Raw genomic sequence first — 19,645 nt, forward strand, 5'->3', positions numbered from 1 at the left:
GTCCCCGCACTGTAAAAAAAAATTCTGTAAAATTTACGGAAAAATACTGGCAGCTATGGTTGTCAGAACTTTTTTGTAAAAAATAAAAAATTTTACTGTAAAATTGTTTTTATAATAAAATGTTGTATTTTTAATAAGAAAAAAATTATTCATTAACTGATGCAATGATAATGTACAAACCTTTGAATTAATTATTTATATTTGCAGAAACAACTACATTTTAATTGGCATTTACTTGCAATTTACTAATTAATATATCTGAGCATATTGATATTAAGAACCATTGCATATCAGTTCACTACAAAAACCTTTTAAATAATGTAAAGTCATTAAATGCATTATTGTGTTGATCTGTGACTGTAATTAACAGACTTTCACTGCATTAGTAACTACACAGTTACTTTTAAACAAAAGACGATTCAGCATAACATCAGATTCTCTTAGTTCATCTTGGGCTTGCACACAGATGCTACTATCCTACACAATGGTGACACAAAAATGTTTTACAGTATTTTGCTGTTGTTTTTCTTGATTTTACAAAAAATTACCAATAGTATGATCCTGCACAACTGGAGTGGCTGCACTTTCAGGACCGTATTTTTAGGACCGCATCTTTGGGACCCTAGTTTTTTTGTGACATCGCCACCTACTGGATTGGATGACATTGTAAAACTGCATTTCTAGGACCGCATTTTTTCGGCAGCGCCACCTACTGGATTGGATGACACGGTGAACTGCATTTCTAGGACCATATTTTTGTAACAACGCCACCTACCGAATTTGTTTATATAGCGAAAACTTCACTTTCAGGACTGGATTCCCAGCGCCACCTACCTGATTGGATGATATAGCGAAGACTTTCAGGAACTTTTTGATGTAAAACGTACAAAAAGTTAAAGTGTAAAACACCTGCTGTGAGTAACTATTTTAAATTGAAACAAATGAATTTACAGATAAAATAGAAATTAAAAATATTTCTTAACTTTACACAAATGAAAAAGTTGAGTGCCTTAAAAGACTTACATTTCTTGAAAAATACTGTATATTGATGAATCCCTTTGGATTAAACTAATTAGCTCTGTATCAGGACAAATACATTGAAATTAAATGTAATCAGCGTATGCAGTTACTAATTTAAAACCAGGTTGTAAAGGATGTAGAGAGACATGACTTATGATTTATTCAAGAATGTACATTTATTTAGACATCCACAAACAACAGCCACAACAGCACAAAAAGCAGCATTCCTTTAGCTCCTGTGAATGAGAGAGGGAGAGAGAATCTATCTATCTATATATATATATATATATATATATATATATATATATATATATATATATATATATATATATATATATATATATATATATATATATATAAAATAGAATATGTAAAATCATGTATATGAATTTTAAAAGTTTAACCATTTGTTATGCAATTAAATTTAAATTAATATTTATTATAAGTAATAAAATATATATTTTACCATGTTTAACTGTAATATATATTTCTGGTTTAAACTTATGCACTGTTAGGAGAACCAAAAAGGACACCCAACTGCCAACTGCAAATTTTTAGGCATATAAGAGCAATAGCCACCTATTGAATGGTCTCCCTTCTTTCCTCGATTGTTTGTCAATTTTTCGATTAAATTATTCTACTTCACTGAAATAGACCAAGCACTGATGGGTAAACGTAAATATCAGTAACAAAAAGTTTCTCTGAGCATTGTGTCAAAATAAATCATATTCTGACCTGTAATTATATTTTGTGCCAGAAAGGTAGACCTGCTCAGCATCATCTGAAGACAAACCCCTCAAGACCCCCAGAGCATGTATGATGGCCTATGAAAAAATTATTCATTTAAATGAACTAATATACCACCACTGAACAGCAAATATCATTATACATGGGTCGATAAATGAGTAACACCCAGCATGCAATTATATACAGTAGATTTTGTAAGTGCATTATTTGGTCTGGCATACCTCTGGAAAAAGAACATCACAGATAAGCTGCACTTCATCTGTAAACCTCAGTATTGTTGGTGTCCTGTGCAGTACGTCTTTAAGATAAGCAAAGGGATATCTTGCTCTTCCTCACTGTCTATGTAGACAGGCACCTGGAAAGATGCTTGCTTATGCAACCACTTAGAGGGCTACCCGTTGAGTTTTCCTTGGAGCAAGTTTCTGGCCTCATCGGTCCAGAAGGCAAACCGCTGATTAAAAATAACAAGATTAATCTAAAATACTGCATAGCTTTTCCCTACACTACATTACCTTACAGCTGCATATACCATGAAACAACTATTGCAAATATTTCCTATTTATCTTAAGATGACGATGACGATGTCATTATACTTTATTATACATTATCCAGCAAACACATATGATAACATCCAATATATATATAAATAAAATGGAAAACAGCACATGAAATTTTTCAAAACTGTTACAGAGGTGCCATACCCTTCTATTTTGAAGCATTCCATCAGAAGAAGACACCACCACTTTCGAATTAAAGGCATGTCTGAAAGATGCGTCAAAGTGATGGGGAAAATCTTTAATTCATGATGTGTCCATTTTCTTCAAGATGAAGAGTATGTAAACAAACATTTAAGTGAGAATTTTTTTCTAACATTTTCTCTAATTCAGGGGTGTCCAAACTTAGTTCTGGAGGGTCAGTGTCATGCAAATTTTAGTTCCAACCACAATCAAACACGTCTGGGCTAGCTAATCAAGCTCTTGCTAGGCTTTCTAGAAACATCTTTACAGGTGTGTTGAGGCAAGTTGGAGCTAAAATCTGCAGGACACCGGACCTCCAGGACCGTTTGGACACCGCTGCTTTAAACAAACTTACCTCCTGGAATTCAATTGCCACACCGGTCACAGAGCAAAGGGTATATTGCAATAGAAAAGGTGGAAAAGCTTTTATTCATAGTGTTGACAAAGGCTTGTTTATACTTAGTTAAAAACCTTAGACCTCACCATAAGCATAAAAACCCCACATTCATTACCACAGCTCTGGCGTGGCAAGCCTTAAAAGTAACAAAAAAAGATACAGATGAAAGCCACTGTTTATCTCTTGTAGTAATATTTGTTTGAATAGCCATTTGTTTAGTCACAGCAACATCATGCCCAGTCCTCTCAGTCCAGTTTCCAGGATCAATTTGTGTGCAAGATTTCTATAAAAAAAAGAAAGAAAAAGATAAGAGCGCAGGCTGAGAATATCAGTACAGCCTATAGGAACGTAGGCAAAATATAGAAGTACAGCCTATAGGAACGTAGGCAAAATATACCAGTACAGCCTATAGGAATGCAGTCAAAATATATCAGTACAACCTATAGGAATGCAGTTAAAATATATCAGTACAGCCTGTGTACTGTATCATACAGCATGTGTACTGTATCATACAGCATCTCTTCAATTCAGGCAGGGATCTCCCTTGTTGGATCGTTATATGCATCTTGAAAAAGAGAGAGCCTAATAGTTAGTGTATTTGGTAATTAAATAGCTGCATACTATGAATAATTTCTTAAGAAAAAACAAATAGTTCATCACTTGCTAAGCATTAAATCTACATTAACAGACATTAGTAAGTAGTTTAAATACAGCTACATATGCTGTATTCTTTATTTATGATGCGATTCTTTTTTCAATAATGAAGTATTGCATTATTTACATACCAGTTATTTAAGAGTAATTGGTGCTTAAGTGATTAATGAACATGTATACATCTTATTTTTCAGGCATAGAGTAATAGTTACTCTGTAAATTAATAAATCTGGTATTAGCTCAACTTCCTAGTTGTGACCTAATCTAAAGTGTGGAATATTTATGATTTGTAGATTTCTTATAAATGACAAGGCTCAGTATCAAATGAAAAATAAATCTTTGCTATTTTTAAGTAAGAATAAAATTACTCTACATTTTAAAAATTAAATTTGATTAAACATCAAAATATCACTATTTCGCAATATGATAAAACATTTTTAATGTTATGCTGTGGTTTAAACTGTACAGTAATTTTATCTTTTGATTGCAAAGATTTGTTTTTTATTTGATTTTGTAAAGTTTTATTTTTTATTGTTTTGTTTTAATCACTGTCATTCATTTGCTTAAGTAATACTTAATTTTGTAATGAAACAAAAATAATGAAATGAAACAAATAATTAACAAATACAAAAAAAACAAGCAAGCACATCATAGAGGTGCTATTAATTCAAGAATACAGCTAGCATTTGTAACTGTATTTATAAACTGCTTAACTATGTCTATTAATGTAGATTTAATGCTAAACAAATAATAAAGCTATAAGTTAACCATTTGTTAATGCTTAATAATTTATAGTATGCAATTTTTATAAAGTGTTACCCAACAGTTTGAGATAACCTCAATGAAAATATTCCTATAGTTTATTTTCAATTGTATTGGCCATCACTTCATATTGGCCAGGTAGACAGACATTAAAGAGCCCATATTATGGGTTTTTGAAAATGCCCTTCCATGTAGTGTGTAACACAGCTCTAAGTGCAGTGAAATATCCAGCTAAGGCTTAAATCTGTAAGTGTACAGTGTTTAAAACTATTGATTCATCTATAAAAGAGTCGACTCATAGTGCTTCAAACGAGTCGTCTTGATAACGAGTCATTAGGTGTTTCGTGATGACGCAGCTACGAAACACAAGTAGTTGGGCGCGCAAACCTGGGAGATTTGAAACCTGCGGCCCCGCCCACTAACAGAAAAAAAAAGTCTCACACACACACACACACACAGACAGACACCGGTCGAATGAAGTCACGCTGTGCAGATGGATATTATTGAGTCTAATTAAAGAGGAAACCTCAGCATTATAGCCCAGCCTTGAGTAGTTCTGAGTGCTTCTGAAAACTATATGCTTTCAAAGAAGACTTCTTTAGTTTGTTAAAGGAAGGATCAGTGAAGACTGTCTGAACATGGATCAGTGCATCATGGATCAGTTTCTTCCCCCATTTCACCAGTGTAAGTACGTGCGATTAAAATTATTGCCTCGTTTACTCTATCTTGCAAATTCTGTATTTAGTTGTGTTTTGTTACTTGTAACCGTGTGTACTGTATCAGGTTAACTCTTTATATTCTCATATCACGTGTAAAGCCACGTTGAAAACGTGACGCGTGCCGCTTTGATTACGGATCGTCAGCTGTTTACACACATGCAACGGTCAAGTGATGTGTGTGTGTGTGTGTCTCCTCGTGTGTGTAACGCACGGGTATTCGCGGATATAACTGAGCGCCTTCGCCGCCTCAATGCAGCCGCTCCTCTATGGACGCGCCGGCCCTGTGTGTGTAACGCACGGGTATTCGCGGATATAACTGAGCGCCGCGCCGCCTCAATTCGCTCCTCTATGGACGCGCCGGCCCTGTGTGTGTGTGTGTGTGTGTGTGTCTCCTCGTGTGTGTAACGCACGGGTATTCGCGGATATAACTGAGCGCCGCGCCCTCTCTATTCAGCCGCTCCTCTATGGACGCGCAGGCCCTGTGTGTGTGTGTGTGTGTGTGTGTGTGTGTGTGTGAAAACAGCAAAAAGACTGTGACTAAGAGGCTAGGAGATCTCCTCGCCAGTTCTTGGAGTTTTTGCTCAATAAAATAGTTAGTTGTCAGTATTTTCTAGTCCATCGTCTGTGTTTACATTCACCCACTGGCAGCCAAAATCCACTATGAAGCGTGTATGCACTGTGACTACTTTTATATTGTAGATTAGCAGCTGGGCATTTCACTCTGTCTTGCGCTGAAGCCTGTCAGTGTCGTTGACCAATCGCAGCAGGCTGTCATCGGTCCAATCAGCACAGATTAGCTTCGCGCTGAGGATGGGTTTGGGAACAAATGAATCGCTGAACGATTCATATGGGAGTCGCTGGGATAATTAGGTAAAAATAAATGCAGATTATAAGACCATGAAAGTGTTGTTTGACCTTGCATGCATATTAGACTGTTGTTGGAGACCCTTACAACCTAAATATGACCCTATTTCATGTATAATATGGGCTCTTTAACATGCCTACACAATAAACATAGATATTAATGTGTAGACATGATACATGATAATAAGACTCTATATGGTCAAGGCCTGATTTATACTTGGCTAATGTGATAAAACAATGAGTAGAAGAGGTTTTCACACTTAAATAAGGTAAAAATAAAGGTAAATCTGAAACATCTCACACATCAACGTACTTTTTATAATTATTAGCCGTTAAGTCAACACGCCATTAAATCAACAGTTTCATTAAACCATGGCCACGAATTGAGAACGTCGTAATATTTAATACAATTAGAAAATGTATTCCCATTTCGTGTGAATAATTGATTCATAGTTAGCAGCTCTCATTTTAGCTGTGTAAACTTCTCCACACTTAATATTATTAGATTTTCTTCTTCTGGAAAAAAAATCGTTGCATATCGTATCATAACTTTCCACAATTTTTGTCCGAGACCCTTGAAACTGGGGTAAATCGTGGGGGCTAATCGGGCATTTTTGCATAAACTTTGCACAGTATAAAACAGTAACAGTAGTAAATAAACACCTACTTTTACAGTTTAAAATAAAACCTAATAGAAAATCGGTACTCACATTATTCTTGCCATCCATGTGTCCATCTTATTAGAGCGTCTATGATCTAATCCGGCAGGTGGCGATGTCACAAAAAACTAGGGTCCTAAAGATGCGGTTCTAAAAGTACGGTCCTGAAAGTGCAGCCACTCCAGTTGTGCAGGATCACCCTTCTCAAAATTACTGGCAGCTGTGGTTGCCAGTAATCTACAGTTTTTAACATTTTACATTCGTAAATTCAATCTACAGGATATTTCTGTTAAAAATACATTCCACAGTCTGTATTTTTCGTCAAACACATTTAACCTCTTAAATCGCAGAGCAAAATAGTGCACTAGTGTCCTCACTACAGAGGGTTGAACACTCAGACAGTGATGAAGTTAATGAGATAATTAAGTGTCTAATTAAAGGAGGATTGAGAATTATTGATGAACAACTGTTAACAAGCAAAATCACTGAAGGAAAGAACAACAAGACAAAATAACACAAATTACAGCCAAAATCAAAGATGAAATCAACTGAGAATAACACTCTAAATAAAAATAATTACAGAATAAAACTTTTATTTCTCAAGATCTCAGCAGAGATCAATAAATAACTCCACAAACATCAGGAGCGTCACTTATTACTGACCTTTGACTTTATTTCTGTCACACAAACAAAAGCTCTTAATGAAATTTCTGTTGTTCACTTGAAGTCACCATGACGCAGGACAGAGTCTTTTTTAGTCAGGATCTTCAACTTCTTGTTTAAAAGTAGTTTAAATTTTGATTGCTATAATTGATTGTGTTAATCGCACTATTTGTATAGCATGAAAAGCCAAAATAAAATTAAGGGAGATGAGATTAACTATCATGTCAAAGCCACCCTTGTGTTCTTGTTGGATATCATCTTAAGTGTGAGAATTTAACAATATACATAAATGAAACCACTGGAGCTTCAGCAAACAATGACAGATTAACAGGCCTAAATACACCCATCATAATGAGAATGTTTAATCTATAGTAGCACTTGAAAACACACAGACCTCAACAATTAGTCTCTGAATCTCAATAATGGTGACAAACAAAAAATAAAAAACAAATAAAAAACAATCTACTGAAATATTACACCCCAAAAACATAATAAAATAAAGGCAAAGAAAGAAATGTTAAGAGCATAAGCTGCATAATTTATTCATGCTGCAATGCATGCTGGGAGTTTGTACTATGCTGGTACCCAGCATGCATTGCGGAATGAATGATTATGCAGCTTTTTTTAGCAACCATGGTTGAGAGTCATATCCTGATTCTTGATATATAAGTGTCTTAACTGGATTGCTGAAGCTCTGAAGGCTTTCTTTACAAAACTCTATTTATTAAATGTTTTGTAATTATTTGTTGACCCTTCTGCAAGCTGTACTACTGTCCCAAACAACATCGCATAAATTAAATAAAATAATTTTAATTGTTCAATAATTTTTTGTGACTTACAAATTAATTTAATAATAAGTACATAAAGGATTTCATTGTTTTTCTTGCTATAACTGATGAGTTTCAGAAACACAGTTATAACAGGCAGAGAAACATTTAGACAGAAGTGCAACTATACAAGAGCTCAACTAAAACTGCCTCTGATCGCCATGATGGTGAGGTCAAATCAAACATTTTCAATTAAAATATAAACCTCTGTTAATGAACAAATATTCTTGCAGATATGAGAGAATTGAAGTCAAACTGTAATAAGTGAAGCTGCTAATGCTGTTATTTAATGGAGTTGTTTAATCCTCTGTTTTAATTCAGTTGGTTTGGTGTGAGGCTGTGTCTGTAGTTTTATTTCTTGTTCTGTCCTTCAGTGATTGTGCTGGTTAGCTGCAGATGTTCATCAATTCACTTAAGCTGCGGTCACACTGGGCTTTTCCTCCCATAGACTTCCATTCATACGCACGCGAATACGTCAGACCGGAAACGCAGGGTCATGCGTTAAGTTTTGCAGTTAGCTGCGGTGCAAAGTTCAAGCTTGGTAAACTCTGGCCTGCGAAATCGCATCACTTGGCAGCGTGAGACCAATCGAGGATCAAAACAGGACCTCGCTGTACAGAAATTTAAAACATGAAGCAATCGTTAGCATTTTAAAATTATCTTCTTTTATCCCGCGCCTTTTCGCAGCGCCTGTAGGACTCAAATAGTCCATTGCATGTTCAAAAATTGACGGAGATCTGAATTGAGAATTAACAAGTTTTATTTTGAATGCAAAAAGTACAATTTCTGCGCAGGAGAGATGTACTAATGTATCAGCCTCTCTTTATATTGTCCTTCCGGCTTTTTTTACTGTCTCTCACACACACTCTTACCCTAAACATTATTAGACTTATATGGTGTTGTCTTGAGAGGTTGACCATTCAGCAACCAGATATTCCTCTTCCTGGTATCTGTGTATCTTCTCTTAACAGTTCACCTTTTTTGGCAGATGTTTCAGAGCACGCACACACAGCTCATACATCTTGTCACTCTCCATCACCCCCACCCAAAACAGGATGCGCTAGCATCCGGTAATATTTCTCTATACTTTGTGGGCCTAATATAGCAGTTAACCCTTTATGTCTGCATTTATTAGTAAATGTTTAGCAAAATCTAACAATAAAAAAATGCTATCCTTCAATCCCTCTCTTGGCCTCTGAAAAGAGGCCACACCACTTAATAAACACTTTAAAAATCTCAGAAGTCTTGGTCCAATATGTCCAGATGAGCTTGGGTCGAAAACCTCTGTGAGGAAAGACACCCAAGCAGCCCCCTAGTTGGCTTATGGGCAGCAACGATATTTTCACCTGACACATCATATCAGACTACTAGAAAGAAAAGTACTTAAAACGTAATAATAATAGAAAATAATAAAAAATAAAATTCCTTATAAACCAGTGTGCTCAGGCTGGACTGGGCTGAAAACCCCTGTGGGGAAAGGCACCCAGTCGGTCCCCTAATTGACGTTTGGGCAACCACAACATGTCAGCTGAGTCAATCACACTGAAATTATCTAGACTACAAACATTTCAATAATCAAAATTTAAATCTTAACACATTTTCAAACAGCAAATTTCTCAAACATCAATATCTAGAAAACACATAACTTGTGATGAATCAGCATCTGCAAAGAAGCACAGTTATTGGGAAAAAAACAACATTTATAAGTCATATTCCTCTTCCTCCTCATCATTACTTCCGGAAGATACCAGCAGAGGCATTGTATAAGGGGGTGGAGCTCCATCTTTCTTTTCAATTGCTGCTATTATCACCCTGTTACACAAAGTCCTGATACACAGGATGCAACAGCATCCACATGTCACTATTATGGCCACAAAGGTAGCTATAGAGATCAAAATTGATGTAAACATGGTTTTATATTTTCCAAACACACCGGTCAGCCAATCATCAAATGGGTTATTTACACCAGAGTGTTCTGCCATTGTTTTAGAAAGGGTTTTTAATCCTTCTAAAGCCCTCGTTACTGATCCGTCTGGGGCGGTATTATTGGGAATAAATGAACAGCAAAAATCCTGGAAGAAAATACAAGTGCTCATTTTTCCGCTAGGAGCATATCTAATGCTATTCTGTTTTGTATTGCCATTAATGAGGTTGGGGCCAATTGTTCCGATAATCCTTCTACGGCATCTCTTGTTAAATTTCCCAATCTCATCACATTATAGTGCACATAATTTATTCTATCCACATTTTTACTTGGGGTGAAATTATTGGGATATTCTCGAACCCAGCAGCAATTTGGTCTACTAGTTTGTATTCATCAGGGACTCCTCTCGGCACCCCTATTGAATCTATATAGGTCGGGGAATTTGTAGTTAAGTCGAACGTTGCATCCCTTTTTCTTCTCCCAGCTGTACTTCCACCCCTTCCCTCTTGTCTGTTGCCAATCAGTGTCACTGGTGCTGCCAACCTAACCATTGCACATATAACTTCCGTAGTTTTCCCTTTTATTCTTACAAACAATCTTTTCCCTCCACAGTAATAATATAGTCCTCCCCGCGCCCAAGGTCCTATTATATCCCCTGCATTGTTGATAATCTGTTTGCACCACAAAGGGTTAATATGCCCTACCCTGACTAGCACTGTTCGGGTGGGAGTAAAATTAAAACAAGTGAAATTTCCTGGGTCTGCAGAAAATGGGCCTGTTTTTGTCTGGTTATTTATTGGTGGAAATATTTCCGCTAGAGTGTCACATCCTTTTGGTCGATACTGCCTAGTCAAATTTATCATGCATCCATATCCCACCGGATCATTTATTATCAATGGGGCGGGTTCTATTCGAAGGGTTGGTCTAGCTTTTGCACATGCAACACAATCTGTCATTCCTGTTTGTTTAGCTGTGGAAATCATCCATTCTAGCCACAAATTAGTTTCCCCATATCCTGTGGCTTTCTCTAGTATATCCTCAGGGGTTAATTTGGTATCATCCATTTGTATTACAACCCTTCGACCTCTAATTTCTCTACTATGATCTCTGATTGGGGGTCCTATAGTCGTTGTCTTGTTTCTATCTATTACATTGACTCTGTCTAAAAACTTCTATGATTCCCAGGGGGTCAGTTACTGATATCTCAACTCCTAATAGTATATGGAGAAACTTAGGCGGATTGTTTTTCCCAGCATAATTGGTCTCATCTAAGGGGTATCCTGTCCACTCCCTTATGGACATAGTTATAGGGTTCTGGGTAGCACTATAATCCCTTTGTATTTTCAGTTTTCTCCACTCGTTTTTAAAATTCCCTAACCATGTTGGGTTTGGCGTCCATTTCCCTGTGTACCCCACTACTTGATCCCACCCTCTACACCACTTATTATCCGCTTACCCATCGTGTTACACCATACATTCATAGTCTTATCAAAACAAACATATACGTCATATCCTCGCCACGAACTATTGTGTCCCCCACAGTCAATTACCTGACACAGATCAAATGTGTAAGATGTTGTCTCTCCCTTTACATATTCTATGGACAGCCCTCCATAATACTTGGAACACCTGTTTTCTTCCCCTATGGATCTTTTTACTCTGGTTGGTTTTACAGTTGAAGTTTCATTCCTGTTCTGACTTTTTCCTACTCCTAGATTTGTCCACACTATTATCAGTGTTAATATCCCCACTATCCCCAGTAGTTTCCAGTTTTCCCACAACTTGACCCTCATGTTTTATTGATATTGACTTATTATTCAATTCTGATCCTCCCTTTATCTTATTTTTCACAGCGTTATTGTGTTAACAGCAAGTAATATATAATCAGTATCAAAGCTATAATAAAAAATAGCAAGCACAGTAAACTTATTCTAACGTATAAACTGGAATGGTTATATTCTGGCCTTTAAATGTCTTTTCAATAATGTGGAGAACTCTATAGAATTCCAACTTGTCCAAACCACACCCCAGCCGGGGTATTGACAATCTGGTGATGTGTAATTTGTCACACCACGTTCTCATGCAGATTAGACTGCTCACAAAGTCCTCATATGTGGGTAGGTCTCTGGCAAACGTTTTTGTGATCAGGTGGAAAACTATTCTGTCTGCCTCGTGAGTTATAGCACAGTTACCTTTCGTTTTCCTCTGGGCCTTTACCTTGTCAACACCATATCTTTCTCTGAATTTTTTCGCTATGCCCGCTCCAAATGGACAGTCTGCACTGACACAATGGGCTACAGCTTCTCCTTTAGGGGCTGTGAATAAATCCTGTTTTATGGACCACCTGCAAAGTTTGTAGGTTACTTTGTGATGGATGAAAATTGTTATCGTGTGTACGTGTTTGTGTGTCACCTCCTTTTGTGGTACCCTCACTCCCTCCTGCACCTCCTGTATTTTCTGTGGTATCCTCCTCTCTTGGACCTGCAAAGGCAAGGTCCACTCTGGTGTCGTCCAATGATCTGGACGGTGGGTCCGCCCGACAGCACTGGCTCAGATGGTACCAAGTGTCACCTTTTCCTGCAAGACGAACACAGTGAGAGGTGCGTGCAATTACCTTAATTGGAGCAGACCAGCGAGGCTCTTTCCATTTACGCCTGTAGATTCTCAATCTCACCCAGTTCCAAGTTCGGTCAGGTAGGGGTGCTGGATATTCGTGTCCCCTAAAATCAGTTGGTAACATTTTGTCAAAAGATTCAATTAGAGCAGTCAATTTGTCATAGTAAATTTTGTGTGATAACGGTTGTACTGGTTCCAATTGTAGTGGGGTCAGTGGGCCAGGAAATTGGCGACCAGTCAACAGTTCAAAGGGCGTGTATCCTGTTGCCCTACTCACGGAGCTCCTTACTGACATCAGAGCCAGTGGAAGAGCAGCTAACCATGTCAATTTAGTCTGTGCACAGATTTTAGCCAATTTGTTTTTCAATGTTAGATTCAACCGCTCAACCTAACCTTGTGACTGTGGGTGATAGACTGCCCCGAAATGGTGTACTAAACCCAATGCCTTTTCAACATCAGCCAGATGTTCATTTTTAAAGTGTGAGCCGTTGTCAGATCTGACCCGGCTCGGAAAACCATGACGTGGGATGTAATGGTTTATCAGACATTTAATGACAGCAGTGCTGTCTTCCTTGCCCACCGGGAAGGCCTCTGGCCACCCAGTATATGCATCAATCATAACAAGCAAGTATCGTTTACCATTTACCTTTTCAATCATGTCAGTGAAATCAATTATAACTTCATCCCCAGGGCCATTTGCTAATGGAAACGATCCCTGAGACGGTTTCATAGTTGGTTTGACATTGTGCATCTGACAGATGTCACATGTCGTTATGTACCCAGAAATTAGGTGTGGCATAAAAGGATGCCACCATGATTGCAATGCTCGCGACATTTGCTTATCACCACAGTGTGCATGTGTGTGGGCTTCTTTCAACACACCTGGGACTACTGACGCTGGGAGCAAAGCTCTACCATCAGGTGCTGTCCCAAAGCCATCATCATGTCTATTTGCCCCTTTGTTTTTCCACACAGACTTTTCTTCAGGAGCAGCCATGTCTTGCTGCTCAGATAAGAATTCTCTTGAGAATTCTGGTAGGAGGGATGTCACGTCTGGCTCAGATGTGACCACAAACTGACCTTGTAGGTAGCCTGAGGCACGTTTTGCCGCCAAGTCTGCTGCTTCATTCCCTTTTGATATTAGGTCAGTTCCTTGGGAAAGACCAGTGCACTTGATAATAGCCACTTTGTCTGGCAACATTATGGCTTCAGAGAGCTCTCTTGCTTCTTTCTCATGAGTAATAGGCCGGCCAGAAAAAGTTGTGAATCCACATTTGATCCACACAGGCAGCTCCACGTGGGCTGTGGACACTGCATATGCAGAATCAGAGTAGATGTTGACAGACTGTCCTTTTGAGTGTCTCAATTCATTGATTAGGGCCAATAGTTCTGCTTTTTGTGCAGATTGTTTGCCAATTAGGGGTTCCAGATTGTATGGTGACCAATTGATCATTCTGTAATTTAACCACAGCAAAGCCTGCTTTCAGAGTTCCATCATCTACGTAAACAGGGTGATTGGGTTGTCTGCTTCAGGAAGTGGGGAGGCCATTAGGCCCTTATTTTTATTTTTAGCTGACTTCCTCTCCTCAAACTGCAGTTTCAGAAGTTCTTTTGCAGCTTTAGCAACTCACTTCCCTCTTTGTCTGCTCTTTCTACTTCTTTGTCTATGAAATTTACTGCATACCTTTTCTATTTATTATCATCACTGCCTGGTACCTCAGGAGACTGTTCCATGGGCTGGGTCACACCAGCAGGAGCTCCTTGTAACACTGCTGCCCTGAAAATTCTATTAGTAACAGCGTTACATTTGGTTTTCATCGCATGCCTTTTCCCACTCTTTGACAGCATTTATCTATATATGCTGCTCCATTTTCACCATCCCAATGTTTAAATTTCATGTTCTCTATTGACCACATTAACTGCTTCGGCTGCTGGCTTATAATTGGGTTTTACGGGGGTGAGTGATCTTAGTAGTCTCTGTATGGTGGGGGCAGTGGGCGTCGCTATCTGATCAGTCTTCGCCTCAGCCTCAACTTCCTATCTTACTGTTTGGTTTCAGCGTCCTTACTGTTCACTTCCCTTTTCCTTGGTTTCAACACAGTTGCTGCAAGTGTGACTCTAGACCATCTTAAATTGCATCTAACTGTTTTTCTTTCTTTCCATGGGCTCGCTTGTGCAACAGCCCTACTTCCTCTTTTCTCTGTCTTAAAACAGCTTTCTGTGCTCTTTTCTCTTTTATTCCCAATTTCTGAAACAGAGACCCCTTTTTGTCCATACAATCAGTGCTATAATGTTCAATAAATTCGCGCGTACATTCTCCCAGTTCTTTTATGCATTTTTTCCTATCTTTTTGATCAGTTTGTGCCAATAAGATATCTACCATTTTATCCCATTATTGTCTTAAAGGAGGACAATCATATTCCTCACATTCTCTATCAAATTCTCCTTCCATTTTTTTTTATTTTTATTATTTTTTTATTTTTTATTTATTTACTTTTTATCCGTATCCCTACACTCTCACTATTTCTCAATTCACTAAACCTGCTATCCTTGAGAAATTTACTTGAAGATGTCAGATCCTCGTCAGGATAAGAGGGATCTTCAAGGTTCTGCCTCTCTCAGGGAAAAAGGACTTCTAAATACCGATGTATTCTTAAGTACTGATGTACTTTTACCCTGTTAAATACCGATGTATTTACCCTGATAATTTACCTGAAAATGTCAAATTCTCATCTGAATAAGAGGGATCTTCAGGGGTTTTGCCTTCTCAGGGAAAGGACTTTAAATACCGATGTATTTTAAATACCGATGTATTTACCCTGATAATTGGAAATATGAGTGACTTCGTCAAGACAAACAATTTCCAATTTATTTACCTATTTAGGGAACAGGACTTCTCTTTAAATCCTAGTGATTTACCCTAATTGCCTATTTAGGGAACAGGACTTCTCCGTAAATCCTAATGATTCACCCTAACTTTATCACAACTTATCACAATTCATTCTTCTCTTTTTATTTTTTTTTATTTTTATATGTAGTCTGTAACCTCCTGCATGCATCAAATGTATCAAAGAAATGAACAACGTATTTACCGATGCCAAAAGCCATTTATTTAGAATGTTCAATAGCAGAATTTTAGAAAAAGGTTTCTGCTTACCTTTCTTTTAGAGAGGCGCCTCTGGATTTGGCATCAGAAATAAACGTTCATCTATTTGACAGTCTCCAGTCAATCACGTCGTCGGGTCACCAATTGTAGGACTCAAATAGTCCATTGCATGTTCAAAAATTGACGGAGATCTGAATTGAGAATTAACAAGTTTTATTTTGAATGCAAGAAGTTAGAGAGTACAATTTCTGCGCAGGAGAGATGTACTAATGTATCAGCCTCTCTTTATATTGTCCTTCCGGCTTTTTTTACTGTCTCTCACACACACTCTTACCCTAAACTTTATTAGACTTATATGGTGTTGTCTTGAGAGGTTGACCATTCAGCAACCAGATATTCCTCTTCCTGGTATCTGTGTATCTTCTCTTAACAGTTCACCTTTTTTGGCAGATGTTTCAGAGCACGTACACACAGCTCATACATCTTGTCACTCTCCATCACCCCCACCCAAAAACAGGATGCGCTAGCATCCGGTAACATTTCTCTATACTTTGTGCTCATAATATAGCAGTTAACTCTTTAAAGCAAAAGCCTTCATGTCTATATTTACTATGTACTTACTAACAAAGCTTAATAAAATGCTTATCCTTCACGCCTTCAAGAATTTCGCACACACAAAGCCCATTCACTCGGTCTAGTGGACTAAACTAATTGACTAATTTAGGGACTAGTGAATGAGGGTGCATAGCGAGATTTCAGACACTGAGATTAGTTTCTCGAAAAAAAGGTTAGATCTGTTAGTTATTTTCCGTATTTTGTACTGAAATGAGCTGTTAATCATTTAACAGGTTTTCACTTTAGATTGTACAGACTTTTACTGTTAAAATAACAGACATTTTTTACAGTGCAGGAACAAGGTTGAAGACCTCTGATATAACCAATTGTATAAAATTACCTTCCACATCTAGAAGCCAGTCCCTCCACAAACTATCCTGTTTTCCAGTGTTCTTTTGTTGGTGCCAACTGGAGACAGCTGTGGGATAAAGAGCTCTGCTCAATCTTTTGCCGTAAGTGGGTTCTCTTTAAACATTAGCATTTCCTGAAAGAGACTGGGATGCTTTTCAACATGTTCCAGAAGCTGCAAACACTCCAGGCCTTCTTTGAGTATGAAAAAAAAATGTAAACATGAACAAGCTATGATCTTTTCAGTTTAAGGGATTTTTAAAATGTTGGACACACCTCTCTAGCAGTACTATATAAGGTAAACATAAAAAAGGACTGGTTTCACAGACAGGGCTTATACTAGCCAGGATTAGACCATAGTTCAATTAGGACATTTAAGTAATTTTTATAAACATGCTTAGAAAAAAAACATTACTGGTGTGCATCTTGAGACAAAACAAAGGCACTGATATATTTAAAAATCAATCAGGGCAATTTTATTTCAGTTGAAACAGCTCAGACTTGCATTTTAGTCTAGGACTAGGCTTAGGCCTTGTATGTGAAACCGGGGGGTAAGAGTCTTATTTTTGTTACAGAAATATTTTCAAAAATATCATATTCAATAATATTATGTCACAATTGTGTAGGGCTGAGACAAATATTGATTTCTTTATTCTAATAGATTAAAATGTTTATGAGCTGCTATCCACTTTTAAATCCCTAGTATCAGTCTTTAACTCTTTGCTATTGTCAGATGAATAAACAAAACATTATAAAGTACCTGTATAATCTACCATTTAATAAACACTAATGATCTTTGATTTTGTAATTTTTAATATAAAAGAAAGTCTCCGATTTTAAATTATGTCCATCTTTATTTTCGGAGACATTTGTTATTTATGTTATAGACTTTATATATATTTTTATGCTTTAAATATGTTTTTCTTGAAAAAAATAAAATATCATTATATACATATTAATATATTTATATTTAATACGCACATAATTAATGTATATTGTAAGTTAGTCAGCAAAAAGACATGCATTAAAAACTGCAAAAAAATTTAATAAAATAAATAAAAAAAAATTTTTAAAGGTAGACGGAGATGTAATGTAACAAGTCAGTAGCTGATGTCACATCTATTGAGAGGAATGTATGAAGGGCAAGTAAATTGTGCACTCGCTCACACACTCCACTGAGTGAGCAGCGTGTTATGATACGTGTTAGCGAAAAAATAAAAAAACATACTGCTACACATGTATCACGCATGACGTCTGGCTTGACACTTCACTGCCACACGTGAGTTACGTGAGGTCTGCGTGAAGTCTATGTCTTGTTTTAAATTGAGTGGATTTAATAGCAAAAAAAAAATCTAATTAAGACGTCAGTGAGATGTTTGGTGAGGTGAGTGCATGTGGCAGCGTCATGTTAATAAACCTGTGTGAACGCCATATATTCTGAGCTTCTCTTGGGAAACAGAGCTCCTCACCCCATCTATAAGAGTGTGCCCTGCCACCCTGTGAAAGAAACTCATTTCGACCACTTGTATCTGATGTTGTGCCTGGATGGTGCCTGGACCATGTAAGATGTCTGGTACTATAAGAATTAGCTCATACGTTTTTTCAAATTTAAACTTCGGGGATTCGAATCGGAAGATTCAATCACATGGCTCACAGTTAGAAATAGGTTAACACTTACACTTAGGTCATCTATTGGTCCATCCTAATAGAAGCAGCGTAATGTTATATTTAGCAAAAAAAAAAAAAGTTATATTATTACGCGGCCAAAAATAATCTAAAACAGAATTTCAATATTTGACGAGAAAGGTAGCAAAACCATATAGCTGAGGAAGTAACTTAGAAACATATAAAACACCAAAATGGATCTTGAAATGAAACTCAAGTTTATTAAGCTACACACAAAGCAAACTATTTTACATAAAACAGATGAACACACAGACACACACACAAAACAATTCTGGTGAATTTGAGTGAATGTCTCGCACTTGCTAAGTTCCTAGCATTGCAACCTGAGAAAACCACCAAGCAGAGAATCTGACAGCTTAAGCTTAATTCACACCAGCTGCAGCAAGAAATGGAAAGTTGGTTTGTGTTTACTTGCGGTTTGATAACCAGTCTCACTCATCAGCTGATTGAGACGAATTGAGGTCGTTTGTTCACAGCCCTTTGACATGGTTGGGATGTCCTTTGTTGCGGAGAGGGGAATTCCTTTGCCTTGTGAAGCGTGGAGCTCGTTGTCCCGGTTACAGAGAATTTGACGTCAGCAATGCGGGAAGTTTGCTGGATGGGGATCCTCCTGAAACTCGCTCCTCTGCAGAATTATAAAATTTAGCAAGCCAAAGTTCAAAGGAATTGAATGACTAATGCTGTGTTCACGCTAGACGTGGAACCCGCGGATATATTGTGCTATTGGCTCGTTAATAGACACATGAACATTTGAGTGTACTGGCTTCATTCGCGCGTCAAATTCACTTCAGAACAGATTCTGAGCGGATTCGGGTCATGCGCAGGGCTTCTGTCTGCCCAGATTAGTGAATATGAAATTTTTGAAAATATTTCTGTAACAAAAATAAGACTCTTACCCCAGTTTCACAGACAAGGCTTAAGCCTAGTCCTAGACTAAAATGCAAGTCTGAGCTGTTTCAACTGAAATAAAATCGCAGTGATTGCAGTTCAAATTTTCTGTCAGATTTTTGAGCTCGAGCGATTCGCACGTTAAGCGCTTCATATGCGCAAAACGCTCAATTTGCGCCACGCCATTCGTGCCGCAGGATGTCTATTCACGTCTTTGCATTGACTTAACATGTAAATCACTCGCGCATGATGCTTCTTCCGTGTCTGGTGTGTACGCAGCATTACCCTACTGTAGACCTGCATAAAATTTAAAAAGGTGCAATTTTTCAAATCACAAAAGCTCAGATTAGTAATTAAAACGATCAAACTAACGAATGCTGTAACGAATGCTTAATGAAAGCTGTAAACTCTAT

At 37.5% G+C, this 19,645-nt stretch overlaps 1 long non-coding RNA gene across 1 annotated transcript; it reads right to left on the reverse strand.

Annotated features, from left to right (window-relative positions):
* Positions 1–1,221: 1,221 nt before the first annotated feature.
* LOC130245393 (uncharacterized) lies at positions 1,222–2,134 on the reverse strand. Its single transcript, XR_008839325.1, has 4 exons — positions 1,989–2,134; positions 1,756–1,844; positions 1,600–1,665; positions 1,222–1,282 (listed from the first exon to the last, which is right to left on the reverse strand). It is a non-coding gene; the product is annotated as an uncharacterized LOC130245393 (long non-coding RNA).
* Positions 2,135–19,645: the final 17,511 nt, after the last annotated feature.

Source organism: Danio aesculapii, chromosome 18 (assembly GCF_903798145.1).
Source record: "Danio aesculapii chromosome 18, fDanAes4.1, whole genome shotgun sequence".
Taxonomy (NCBI): domain Eukaryota; kingdom Metazoa; phylum Chordata; class Actinopteri; order Cypriniformes; family Danionidae; genus Danio; species Danio aesculapii.